The sequence below is a fragment of the Chelonia mydas genome, chromosome 7 (genome assembly GCF_015237465.2).
Source record: "Chelonia mydas isolate rCheMyd1 chromosome 7, rCheMyd1.pri.v2, whole genome shotgun sequence".
Classification (NCBI taxonomy): Eukaryota; Metazoa; Chordata; order Testudines; family Cheloniidae; genus Chelonia; species Chelonia mydas.
Window position 1 is genome coordinate 53,243,794 of NC_057853.1, and position 14,351 is coordinate 53,258,144.

Here is a 14,351-nt window from a genome sequence, read left to right on the forward strand (position 1 = left end):
TCAAAGATAATGGCCAATGGCTCTGCAATCACATCCGCCAACTCCTTTAGAACTCTCGGATGCAGCGCATCCGGCCCCATGGACTTGTGCTCGTCCAGCTTTTCTAAATGGTCCCGAGCCACTTCTTTCTCCACAGAGGGCTGGTCACCTCCTCCTCATGCTATGCTGCTCAGTGCAGTAGTCTGGGAGCTGACCTTGTTTGTGAAGACAGAGGCAAAAAAAGCATTGAGTACATTAGCTTTTTCCACATCCTCTGTCACTAGGTTGCCTCCCTCATTCAGTAAGGGGCCCACACTTTCCTTGACTTTCTTCTTGTTGCTAACATACCTGAAGAAACCCTTCTTCTTACTCTTAACATCTCTTGCTAGCTGCAACTCCAGCTGTGATTTGGTCTTCCTGATTTCACTCCTGCAAGCCCGAGCAATATTTTTATACTCATCCCTGGTCATTTGTCCAATCTTCCACTTCTTGTAAGCTTCTTTTTTGTGTTTAAGATCAGCAAGGATTTCACTGTTAAGTCAAGCTGGTCGCCTGCCATATTTACTATTCTTTCTACACTTCGGGATGGTTTGTCCCTGAAACCTCAATAAGGATTCTTTAAAATACAACCAGCTCTCCTGGACTCCTTTCCCCCTCATGGTATTCTCCCAGGAGATCCTGCCCATCAGTTCACTGAGGTTGTCAAAGTCTGCTTTTCTGAAGTACAGGGTCTGTATTCTGCTGCTCTCCTTTCTTCCTTGTGTCAGGATCCTGAACTCAACCATCTCATGGTCGCTGCCTCCCAGGTTCCCATCCACTTTTGCTTCCCCTACTAATTCTTCCCGGTTTGTGAGCAGCAGGTCAAGAAGAGCTCTGCCCCTAGTTGGTTCCTCCAGCATTTGCACCAAGAAATTGTCCCCTACACTTTCCAAAAACTTCCTGGATTGTCTGTGCACCGCTGTATTGCCCTCCCAGCAGATATCAGGGTGATTGAAGTCTCCCATGAAAACCAGGGCCTGCAATCTAGTAACTTCCGTTAATTGCCGGAAGAAAGCCTCGTCCACCTCATCCCCCTGGTCCGGTGGTCTATAGCAGACTCCCACCACGACATCACCCTTGTTGCTCACACTTCTAAACTTAATCCAGAGACTCTCAGGTTTTTTGTGCAGTTTCATACCGGAGCTCTGAGCAGTCATACTGCTCTCTTACATACAATGCAACTCCCCCACCTTTCCTGCCCTGCCTGTCCTTCCTGAACAGTTTATATCCATCCATGACAGTACTCCAGGCATGTGAGTTATCCCACCAAGTCTCTGTTATTCCAATCACATCATAATTCCTTGACTGTGCCAGGACTTCCAGTTATCCCTGCTTGTTTCCCAGGCTTCTTGCATTTGTGTACAGGCACTTGAGATAACTTGCTGTTTGTCCTGCTTTCGTAGTATGAGGCAGGAGCCCTCCCCTCTCGCGCTCTCCTGTTCGTGCTTCCTCCCGGTATCCCACATCCCCACTTACCTCATTGCTTTGATCCCCTTTCCCCGGTGAACCTAGTTTAAAGCCCTCCTCACTAGGTTAGCCAGCCTGCTTGCGAAGATGCTCTTCCCTCTCTTCGTTACATGGTTGTTAAGCCATGGTGGCTCTTTTTTAGTCCTTTTACTGTGTTTTTTAATTTGGGGTATACATTTAATTTGAGCCTCTATTATTGTGTCTTTGAAAAGCGTCCATGCAGCTTGCAGGGATTTCACTCTAGTCACTGTACCTTTTAATTTCTGTTTAACTAACCTCCTCATTTTTGCATAGTTCCCCTTTCTGAAATTAAATGCCATAGTGTTGGGCTGTTGAGGTGTTCTTTCCACCACAGAAATGTTAAATGTTATTATATTATGGTCACGATTTCCAAGCGGTCCTGTTATAGTTACCTCTTGGACCAGATCCTGCGCTCCACTCAGGACTAGATCGAGAGTTGCCTGTCCCCTGTGGGTTCCTGTACCAGCTGCTCCAAGAAGCAGTCATTTAAAGTATTGAGAAATTTTGTCTCTGCATTTCGTCCTGAGGTGACATGTACCCAGTCAATATGGGGATAATTGAAATCCCCCACTATTAGTATTAGTATCAGTATTATTGAGTTCTTTATTTTGATAGCCTCTCTAACCTCCTTAGCATTTCACTGTCCTGGTCAGGTGGTCAATAATAGATCCCTACTGTTATATTCTTATTGGGGCATGGAATTACTATCCATAGAGATTCTATGGAAAATGTGGATTCATTTAAGATTTTTATTTCATTTGATTCTACATTTTCTTTCACATATAGTGCCACTTCACCCCCCACCCCCACATGACCTGTTCTGTCCTTCCGATGTATTTTGTACCCCGGAATGATTCTGTCCCATTGATTGTCCTCACTCCACCAGGCTTCTGTGATGTCTATTATATCAATATCCTCCTTTAGCATGAGGCACTCTAGTTCTCCCATCTTATTATTTAGACTTCTAGCATGGGTACAAGCACTTTAAAAACTTGTCACTGTTTATTTGTCTGCCCTTTTTTGATGTGTCAGATTCTTTATGTGAATGTTTCTCATCTGATCTGGCCCATACCTGACCCTCTTCCATCCTCTCCTCCTGACTAAAACCTAGAGACTCTCTATCAATAGACTCTCCTCTAAGAGAAGTCTCTGTCCGATCCATATGCTCCTCTGCAGCAATCAGCTTTCTACCGTCTCTTAGTTTAAAAACTGCTCTGCAACCTTTTTAATGTTAAGTGCCAGCAGATACAATCTTTTACAGTGTTTCAGATACAATAATGAGGGCAGAGTATGGAAAGGGAGCGAAGGGGACAGAGCAACACAGAAAAGAGGGAGAAGGAAGAAGGGAATTATACTCCCTCCTACTACAGCACTGCTGTGGGAAGGATGGGGCTGGAAGCCCTCCAAGCTACCCTCACAACCAGTACACCTTCCTTACACCATTACCTAATGCTAGGATTCAACCTTTTCCGGCCACTATACCCATTACCCAACTACGGAATTGACTGTACCATCTGACCATGGCCTTGCTCTCCCTTTTCCTGTACCCAGCAATAACATCCCTCCTCTTCTGCACAACACTGGTGTCAGGATCAGCCCAAGAGCCAGTGTACTTTACAGAAGGCATAAGTGAGTGAAGTGTGTTGAGGCAGAACACCAGGGCTCAGAATTTTAAGTACCAGTGATTAGGAACCACCATCCCGCTGAGAGATGCTGAGACTATAGCTCTCCCATACTGTTACCTGTGGTACTAAGAGACGCTCTGGGTAAAGGCACAGACTGACCAACTCCTGAAATAATGGTTAGCCAGCATGAAAAGCAATAAAATGGTAGCACAGGGAGATTTGGCCAGCAGCCACCACCAAGGCCAGTTAATGTCACTACTGCATGCCAGGGAGCTCATTAAGCAAGTCTCCAAGCTAGCAGGGAGATCTTAGGGCTTGCCACTCTGGGAAATGATATTGGTTGTAACGCACAACTTAGCACTTAGTGTACACAAGGACTGTCATCTTTTAAAATCATGTGAGCCTGTCATGGCTAACCTCTCCACAGAGTGTTTAATGTGGTGTGTGCTAGCACGTGTTATAACATGGCTTCATTTTCCAGCATTGACTAGCCCTAACTTGGAAACAGGTATGGACATTAAACACGAAAAAGGCTGCACACAAACCAGACCAAGATGTGTGACCCTGCATCTCCCCTTCTAATATACCCCCTTCTCAGTCATTGCAGTAATTACTACAGTACAAGGCGACATGAGAGGAGCAGACCCACAGGGCTGGAAACCTTGTGCTGGAACATCCTTTTCAGGTCACAAACACACAGCCCTGAACCTCATGCTGATAAGCAGCTGAGGGAGTGCTGGGGAGATATCAGTCATAATCTCTTATCTCTACTGTTCCCGGAAGACAACCTAAAATTACCCCTCAATCTGCTGTTCTACCCATTAACTCTTTCATAATCCTCAGACCACCTCTTCTACTACAATATATTCCTATCAGCCACTATGTGCTACCTTCTGAATAATGGGTAGACAACAGAGGAGGGAGGAGGAGAGCAGAAGAGAAGGAGAAAGAAAGGAAATTGAGGAGATTTGAAGGGTGAGTGAGAAAAAACATGAGAAGAGACTCCAACAGTCTGGCAGTGAGGCATAACCCTCTCCTACCAAAAACCTCTCTTGAGTGCTTGGTGCTGTGCCTGGATTAATCTGTGCCTTTACACCAGCCAGCCAGTCATTCCCTCTGCGTGCAGAGCAGAACTGGCTTCACTTCCTCCCCAGCTTCTGTTCAACATTATATATTTGTGTATGTACCGTACTCTGCCTTCAAAGAACGGGATTCACCTACACCTGGGAAGAGCTGGAACACAGGTGCAGTTCATACAATGGAGCGTGTGTTAGCTTTCTTAATATGTTGGCAATTGTTCCTATCCAACTGTGGATGGATGTGAATCATTACATAAGGACCAGATTTGCTTTTGAATTTACAGCTAACTGGCACTAAAAACACAGTTATAGGTGCACTCTGGAGAAGCCAACTGCAGCCTTTCAATGTCCCCTCGAACAACCCTGCACAAAGCATTCCGACTTTCAAGTGCATATTGGACAGGACAGAAAAGATTACTTATTGACACCTGCATCACACTCCAGGATGTTATAGTTTCTTTATGTTTTGCAAGAAGGATGCATTATCCAGTGAGTCTTGGTTCTAGTCTAAAATGCTATCATTAACTTGCTTGCCATGCCTCAGTTTACCCAGATGTAAAATTGTGTAAACATTTATCTATTTCACAGAGATGATATGATGTGTATTATGGTAGCATCTAGGATCTCAATCTTACACCAGGACTCCATTGTGCTACACACCATACAAACACAGAACAAAAGGACACTCCCTGTCCCAGGGTGCTTTTTAATGTTGAGACATTCTAAAGAACTGCAAAACATTATTTGTACTCTAAGGCACCTCACAAACGGCAACAGAAAAGGGAGAGCTGAGTGTACTATGACCCAATGAGAGAAAGGTGAATTCATCACCATCTCCTAGAATGAGAAAATGGCCATTTTCCATAGTGGTCAGCAACATGCCAAACCAAAGATCCCAGGAACAGGACTGCTCTCATCCTGTCCCTTGCCCCACACCACCCAATCCAAAATGATCACAGTAACATCCATTTTTCTCTTACCTTGCTGAGCAGCTGTGTGCAGAGTCGGAGGAAGAGCCAGGCTACACTGCACCAAGAGCAGACTGAGCAAAGGGCACTGTGCACCTGTCAAGAGGAAGAACAGCTTAGTTTAACATACCGATACCAAGTACAGTGAAGCAGTGATGTTTTCCAGAACAGACACATCCTGTGGTACCCGTCTCCATTTGAGGAGGGGGAGTTCAACCCCTTAGGAAATCATCTGTGAACATCAGCGGTTACAAAGAAACCTGCATTTTCAGATTCAACTCTGATTTTAAAATTGTAGCCATAGAAAATAAGGGAGATATTCGGATTATTTCTATGATTACCATAGGCATGTCTGTTTACCAATTTGCTATTGTCCAGCCTGACCGCAAGGAATTAAATGAAAGGAGGCTGTTACAGGGAAACAAACAGGAATCAAAACAATTACAACTATGAGGTACCTTAAGGGAACAATGGGAGAGCTACTAATTGGGAATGCCCACCTACCTGGCTCAAGCCAGGTTGGCAAGGTTCATTCTGATCCTAGGCTCTGGCCTGGAAAAAGGGGCACTAAACCAGTAAAGACACTGGACTAGAGAGGAAGGCAGGTGAGTGGGCAGCAGCTGGAAATGAGCCTCTGACAGAGAGAGAGAGAAAAAGAGAGAATGCTTCAGGGTCTGTCTCCCCCAGGAGCAGGGCATCTGGGGTGAGTAGAACTCACCCAAAACTGGCAAGGAAAGGATGAAGTTTAGGCCTGACTCAGGCATACAGGCCTTTTGTTGTTTTATCCCTTTTTTCTGCTTGCTACATTCACCTTTGGGTAAATAAATAATATTCTGTTTGAAGAAGCTGGTTTTGAGTTACTTCCATCCACCACTGGAACCAGAGGAAAAGGGCTAACAGGTGCCAAACACAGGTGGGCCTGTCATGTTACTATATTTGGTAAACAGGAGGTGGAGAGGGGGCCTGCCCAGTCCAGAAATTCAGTCTAAGAATGGTATAGACCATGTGGCATGTGATCCCACCCAGAGAGGGGTGAAGCTGTACTCCAGAAGCTATATTCAAAAGGAGTCCAAAGCACAGCTTGCCCTGTAACTGTGACTGTAGTGTTTTATAATGTTGCCACTGCAAACCTCATCATTACATGGGTATCAGTGACATGGCAAGGCCACACACAGGAAAGAAAACCTGCAAGGTAAGAGGAAAACAAACTGTTTACTACTGATAGGCTCATTTTCCTCTCTATCATCTGCTGAGGAGGCAGGGGCTCAACAATAGTAGACCTAAACAGTCAGTCCTGTATTGCTCCCTGTCTAGAGCACACTGTGATAAGCCCAGCCTTCACGCACACTTCTTCAGGAACAATTTCTTCTTCACTCAACAACAAAAACCTTTCAAAATCACAATTTCAGACAGTAAAAAAAAATCCTTAACTATTCTGGAGGGGAGAAATCTCGGTTTTAACAACACAGCTGTCTTTTCCACAAAATACTCCTGGCAACCCACTCTACAGCACACATAAACTGTAGGCCTGCTGAGCCCAGAAGTGGAGAATAAAGAAGCACTCTATAGTTCATAGGTTTCAGAGTAGCAGCCGTATTAGTCTGTATCCGCAAAAAGAAAAGGAGTACTTGTGGCACCTTAGAGACTAACAAATTTATTTGAGCATAAGCTTTCATGAGCTACAGCTCACTTCATCGGATGCATGCAGTGAAAATACAGTGGGGAGATTTTATGTACATAGAGAACATGAAACAATGGGTGTTACCATACACACTGTGACGAGAGTGATCAGGTAAGGTGAGCTATTACCAGCAGGCGTGTCCGACTCAAGGAATATTTCCAACAAACCTCTGAACAGCATACTAACCCACAGAGAGCTTCTTACCAAGAATACAAAAAGAAGGATTCTGGGTGGACTCCTCCTGAAGGTCGAAACAGCAGACTGGACTTCTACATAGAGTGCTTCCGCCTACGTGCATGGGCTGAAATTGTGGAAAAGCAGCATCACTTGCCCCATAACCTCAGCCGTGCAGAACACAATGACATCCACAGCCTCAGAAACAACTCTGACATCATAATCAAAAAGGTTGACAAAGGAGGTGCTGTTATCATCATGAATATGTCAGAAAATGAACAAGAGGCTGCTAGGCAGCTCTCCAACACCACTTTCTACAAGCCATTACCCTCTGATCCCACTGAGGGTTACCAAAAGAAACTACACCATCTGCTCAAGAAACTCCCTGAAAAAGCACAAGAACAAATCCTCACAGACACACCCCTAGAACCCAGACCAGGGGTATTCTATCTGCTACCCAAGATCCATAAACCTGGAAATCCTGGGCGCCCCATCATCTCAGGCATTGGCACCCTGACAGCAGGATTGTCTGGCTATGTAGACTCCCTCCTCAGGCCCTACGCTACCAGCACTCCTAGCTATCTTCGAGACACCACTGACTTCCTGAGGAAACTACAATCCATCGGTGATCTTCCTGAAAACACCATCCTAGCCACTATGGATGTAGAAGCCCTCTACACCAACATTCCACACAAAGATGGACTACAAGCCGTCAGGATACAGTATCTCCGATAATGTCACGGCAAACCTGGTGGATGAACTTTGTGACTTTGTCCTCACCCATAACTATTTCACATTTGGGGATAATGTATACCTTCAAATCAGCGGCACTGCTATGGGTACCCGCATGGCCCCACAGTATGCCAACATTTTTATGGCTGACTTAGAACAACGCTTCCTCAGCTCTCGTCCCCTAATGCCCCTACTCTACTTGTGCTACATTGACGACATCTTCATCATCTGGACCCATGGAAAAGAAGCCCTTGAGGAATTCCACCATGATTTCAACAATTTCCATCCCACCATCAACCTCAGCCTGGACCAGTCCACACAAGAGATCCACTTCCTGGACACGACAGTGCTAATAAGTGATGGTCACATAAACACCATCCTATACTGGAAACCTACTGACCGCTATGCCTACCTACATGCCTCCAGCTTTCATCCAGACCACACCACACGATCCATTGTCTACAACCAAGCTCTACGATACAACCGCATTTGCTCCAACCCCTCAGACAGAGACAAACACCTACAAGATCTCTATCAAGTGTTCTTACAACTACAATACCCACCTGCTGAAGAGAAGAAACAGATTGACAGAGCCAGAAGAATACCCAGAAGTTACCTACTACAAGACAGGCCCAACAAAGAAAATAACAGAACACCACTAGCCATCACCTTCAGCCCCAACTAAAACCGCTCCAGCGCATCATCAAGGATCTAAAACCTATTCTGAAGGATGACCCATCACTCTCTCAGATCTTGGGAGACAGGCCAGTCTTTGCTTACAGACAGCCCCCCAACCTGAAGCAAATACTCACCAGCAACCACACACCACACAACAAAACCACTAACCCAGGAACCTATCCTTGCAACAAAGCCCGTTGCCAACTGTGTCCATGTATCTATTCAGGGGACACCATCATAGGGCCTAATCACATCGGCCACACTATCAGAGGCTCATTCACCTGTACATCTACCAACGTAATATATGCCATCATGTGCCAGCAATGCCCCTCTGCCATGTACATTGGCCAAACTGGACAGTCTCTACGTAAAAGAATAAATGAACACAAATCAGATGTCAGGAATTATAACATTCAAAAACCAATCAAGAACACTTCAATCTCTCTGGTCACTCTGTCACTAAAAGTGGCAATTCTTCAACAAAAAAACTTCAAAAACAGACTCCAACGAGAGACTGCTGAATTGGAACTAATTTGCAAACTGGACACTATTAACTTAGGCTTCAGTAAAGACTGGGAATGGATGTGTCATTACACAAAGTAAAACTATTTCCCCATGTTTATTCCCACCGTTCCTCAGACGTTCTTGTCAACTGCTGGAAATGGCCCACTTTGATTATCACTATAAAAGGTTTTTTTTTCTCTCCTGCTGGTAGTAGCTCACCTTACCTGATCACTCTCGTCACAGTGTGTATGGTAACACCCATTGTTTCATGTTCTGTGTATATAAAATCTCCCCACTGTATTTTCCACTGCATGTATCTCATGAAGTGAGCTGTAGCTCACGAAAGCTTATGCTCAAATACATTTGTTAGTCTCTAAGGTGCCACAAGTTCTCCTTTTCTCTCTATAGTTCACAGTGGAGAGATATGGCTCTATACAAAGAAGAGAGACATCAAATAGAATGAGTCTGTCCCAAGAAGAAAGCTGTTATTCAAGCATAGGTGAAGTCTGCAGCAGAGCGCCGTACAGGATTATTTGCCTTCTCTCAATCTTCTCTAACAAACATTCTGAGCACTGAACATCCCTGGAGGAAAAGTCTGACCCAAATACTTTATTTTGAGCTTGGCCAGACTACACATTGTGCAGCCTGCCTATGTGCTAGGTCAGAAGTCCAAAAAGAACAGGATCTTGTTCTCCCACATCCTCTTTGCAGCCCTTGAGATCCTCTCTTCTGACACTTTAATCATGTGCAAGGAACCAAGCTCCTGTTCACTGCCCTTCATCCCCAGGCACTCCCAAAAAGACCCCCAGCAAAAGATAATTTGAAAATGGTGCTCAGGGATCTATTCTCAAGGATTTTATTAGGATGTGGCTCTCTAGACTCAAAAACAGCCCACAAAAGTAATATACTTAGTTAAGCATGGCAGTCAATGTACACACAACACAAAGCACTGCAGTACTTAGTACTTACTGGCCTGGATCTTAGCCCTGGGCTTCTTTGAGCTAGTAACCAAGCTTTCCAAAAACATCTACAGTATTTCACTTTGATTATACGAGACTATATTCTTCAGCTGATTCCAGATACCACTTACATCCATCAGAAAGAGAATTCTACTTATTCACTCTACTTGTCACAAGTCAAAGTTTATTATTCATTTAAACATATTTAAAATACACCAATTGCTCCAGGGGCATGGATTTTGAATTAAAGGCAGATGCTGCTGCTTGCAGCTGATAAGACCTACTGTTAATGGTATCCAACAATGTTTGCATCATGCATCCTAGGGCAACAAATCCATGAGCTTTGAACAACAAACACAATTACTAGCTAAAGTGCTTATAACTGTGGAGATGGGACAAGAAACCTTGTCCTTTAGCTCCAAAACCACCCCCACTTCCCCTTGAGCTATGAGAGAACTCCTTTAAACAGAAGATGTAACTGGGCCCATACTCTCTTGAGATCAACTGCCAGGAAACAGTGTCATTTGCTACACTGGGATAATACCACTGGGGGAAGCAATGGGTTCTTGGCAATCTGTGCTGCTTGGCCTGACCTTCTTTTGGAAGATAATACTCTGTGCTTATCCAAGGATCTCAAAGCATTTTACGAAGGTGAGTAAATATCGTCATTCTACAGCTGGAGAAACAGAAAATTAAATGACTTGCCCACAGTTTCACAGCAAATCCCAACCTGGGATTAGACTTCAGGAGGCTCAGTCCTCTAGATCACATTACCCTTATTGTGCTTACAGGGCAGAAGTCTGCTCTCAGATCCACATATGCACAACCCTCACTGCAGTCCATGCGAGTTGTATGAATGTATCTGAGAGCCAAATCTGGACTTAAATCTAAAGGAATACTGTGCTGATGGGCTATTGCCTTTAGACAGGCTTCCTTGTAGACTTGACTAGACCCCAACATGTCAGCAAAATGCGAAGAGATTTATAGAGCAAAAACCCTGAACAACATTGAAATATGGCAGATTTTTCCAGGAGCTCTGTTCTGCTCCTTCTTATCCACACTACAATCCCTCTCTGCCATCAAATAATGGCAGATATTGTTTGAGATGGATGTAAAATTGAGTTAATTTGAGCATCCCCTCCCAAACAGCCCGTCTTCCCCATTCCTCCAAAAACAGAATAGAAAGTCAATACCACCACTGAGGGAAAACAGTATACAGTGAGCCAGAGATAACCATATTTCTAAAGGAGGGTGTCAAATGCCACTTCTTTGGAATGAGACTAAAGGATAGGATTTCACAGTAACAAAGCTGAAATAGCCAGCAGCTGGCCTTGAGGCGTATACTCCTCCGCTGCATCCTATTACGATGGGTGTCCCTCATGTTGCACCCAAATCTGATTCCATCCCATCCTAGCCTGCTGTTCTCAGTCTTCACGGTAAATTGACATCAAACACTGACTCAGGAAACTGAGGTTAGAGGGAACAGTATTTACTTTAAAGGGATTAATCCCACATCTCATCACGCTTCCTCTGCTATGTTTTGTTTTATAGTGCATCATTTTGATATTGTATTCCAAATCCAGGCTAGAGCAGGCTGAGAGCTACACAGGCTGAAGGCATACAGCTCTGCATAATGTAAAATGAACTACAGGCAAAGAGCCAAAACCCCTAACTTCCACAGAAAGCGAGAGATTACACACACATACTGAGTGCCCCAGATTTGGGCACTGAGATTTGGGCACAGGGAGTGTGTCCTTGACACTGACCAAGGGGAGTGAAATCATGAAGTGAGCGAGGTGGGGAACCTGGGTGATGGATGCATTAGAACAGGGGTGGGAAAACTTTTTGGCCCAATGGCCACATTGGGGTTGTGAAACTGTATGGAGGGCCAGGTAGGAAAGGCTGTGCCTCCCCAAACAGCCTAGCTCCTGCCCCCTCCCACTTCCCACCCCCTGACTGCCCCCCTCAGAACCTCCCCTGCTCCCTGTCCGCCCCCTCCCAGGACCCCCCATCCCTAACCGCCCCCCCAGGACCACACCCTCTATCCAACACTCCCTGCTCCCTGACTGCTCCGACCTCTATCCACATCCCTGCCCCCTGACAGGCTCCCCGGGACTCCCACGTCTATCCAACCCCCCCTGCTCCCTGACTGCCCCTCCCAAGAACCTCCGCCCCATCCAACCACTCCCTGCTCCCTGTCCCCTGACTGCTCCCCAGGACCCTCTTCCCCTTATCCAACCCTCCCACTCCCCGCCCTCTTACCATGCTGCTCAGAGCAGCAGGACTGGCAGCTGTGCCACCTGGCCAGCATGACAGCATAGCTGTGGAGGAAGGGGGACAGCGGGGGAGGGACCAGGGGCTAGCCCCCCTGGCCTGGCGCTCAAGGGACGGTCCAAAGGGCCGGATGTGGCCCACGGGCTGTAGTTTGCCCACCTCTGCATTAGAATGACTGGAGTGGAGTTGATGCACAAATGCAAATACAAACCTTTAACTGCTGAGCAAATCAGCCTGGTTCACTTGTGTGTTTGTCTTTTTGCAGTAAGCACTCACATGGCTTAACCAATTAGTTGAAACTTCCCCATCCTGTGAGAACTGTATCTCAGTAACTCAGTACATTGGAGCTTTGAACTAGAAACCACTTGGTTTGCAGGGCAGCCGCTCTAGCAGGTGAACTGAATCGAGCCCCTGCTGTGCTGAGCTAGTGGAGAAACACATCTTGTCTCAGCTAGAAATTGCTCTTATACACAGGCCTCTCAACACACTAAAAAAATAACCTAAACCAGCGTTTCTCAAATGCAGCCACCAGGGGCTTTTCTTGTGGCCATAGCCTCCTGGGTGGTGACTGGGGGGCAGGGGGGAAATGAGGCAGATCCCTGCCCCCTTCTGGAGCCACAAACATTGTAGGTGCAGGCAACTAGTGTGAGTTCCCCTCTTTCCTGGGGGCGGTGGAGCTAGGGCTTTGGGCTTCAGCCCTGGGGTGGTGGGCGGCAGGCTCTGGTCGTGTGGCGGCAGGCTCCATCCCCCGGCCGCAGGGCTTCAGGCTCCAGCCCTGGCCTCACCCCCCCATCATCACTGGCCCTCTCTGCCTCCCTACCCACCTCCCCATCTAGGGCTTAATTTGTCCCCCACCTTGCAGGGGCTGAGTAAGTCTGTTGTGAAAAGTGGTATTACCAAATGTCACTTTTCACAGTAGCAGATTTACTAGGTAGCAAGTCTTAAAAAAAGAAAATCAACCAAAAAAAGCAAAACATGTAAAGCACCTTATTTGTGTTTCTGTATAGGTCCAGTAAAAAATAGACAACTGTACGTTATTTTTATTATTGAGTCTGAAAAAAAAAAGCCTACTTAAATAAATGACAATGATTTGGACATATATATGTGCATATTTATTTGTTTTTCCTAAAGTTAAAGCATTTTAGCCGCCAGCAAGAGTTGGTGGCCGCACTGCAAGGCCACCAAAGATTTTGTTGTGAGAAGCTCTGATCTAAACTCGTGTTTTGAATCACAGCTTGTAGGCTCTGCATAGAGATATGGCTATTGAAATCCCAATTATCCTCCCCAATGTTGATTTAATTATATGGCTGTAATTGAGTTTACTCCATACAAGAGACAAAAGGTGAAGAAATTCCAGTCAATGACACCTGAGATAAGGGAATGAGCAAATGGAGAAAGCAGTGCTAGGTCTTCACATTCTGACCTGCCAGTATTACAGTACATATATAGGGTTTAAAAAAAATCCACTTGACGGGGGCAGGTAGGAGGCTTTGGCAAACAGTAAGTTAAAATAAATGAAATTTCTAGACCTTAAGGTTATGAAGACAACTTGCCAGATGTAAACCAAATGTAAACCAATGCAGACAATGTCTTCCTAAGTCTGCAGAAAGGACCGCTCCAGCGGCCTGTTCTGCTCAGGGCTTTTCCAAGCTGCGGCAGTGGACACGGAACTAATGTAATCCGCTATCACGGCTGCTATTAAGAACTTGTGGGCGAAAGTGAAACTGAGGAGAGTCAGGTCAGTTTCATTTTGCTGCCCCTTGGGAAAACTCTTCACAGTAACAGAGCCACTGGAGCTATTCACTCCAGGAGAACAGAAATGGAGGCACAAAGAAAGGCAAAATAGCAGTAGTCAGAAAACAGAGGGAAAGTGAGAGTAGGAGGAGACAAACCCCAACCGTCCATCTAAAAGTCAGGAGGTTCTGAGGTGACAGAGGAAAAATGCTCCTGTTCTTGGGAACGGGGCAGAAAGAAGGCTCCGATTATTTTATTATTTATTATGTTTATTACAGAATCATAGAAGCACAAGACTGGAAGGGACCTCAAGAGGTCATCTAGTCCAGGCACCTGTACTCAAGGCAGGACTAAGTAATAACTAGACCATTCCTGATAGGTGTTTGTCTAACCTGCTCTTAAAAACCTCCAATGGTGGAGATTCCACAACCTCCCCA

At 45.5% G+C, this 14,351-nt stretch overlaps 1 protein-coding gene across 3 annotated transcripts in view; it reads right to left on the reverse strand.

The window, feature by feature from the left end:
* The window catches only part of NDST2 (N-deacetylase and N-sulfotransferase 2), a 239,567-nt gene that overhangs the window by 134,346 nt on the left and 90,870 nt on the right, over nucleotides 1-14,351 (reverse strand). For all 3 annotated transcript variants that reach the window (XM_043550909.1, XM_043550913.1, XM_043550914.1), the window contains exon 3: nucleotides 5,191-5,274. The gene's annotated coding sequence lies outside the window, so the exon portion shown is untranslated. The remainder of the gene's footprint in view (nucleotides 1-5,190; nucleotides 5,275-14,351) is intronic.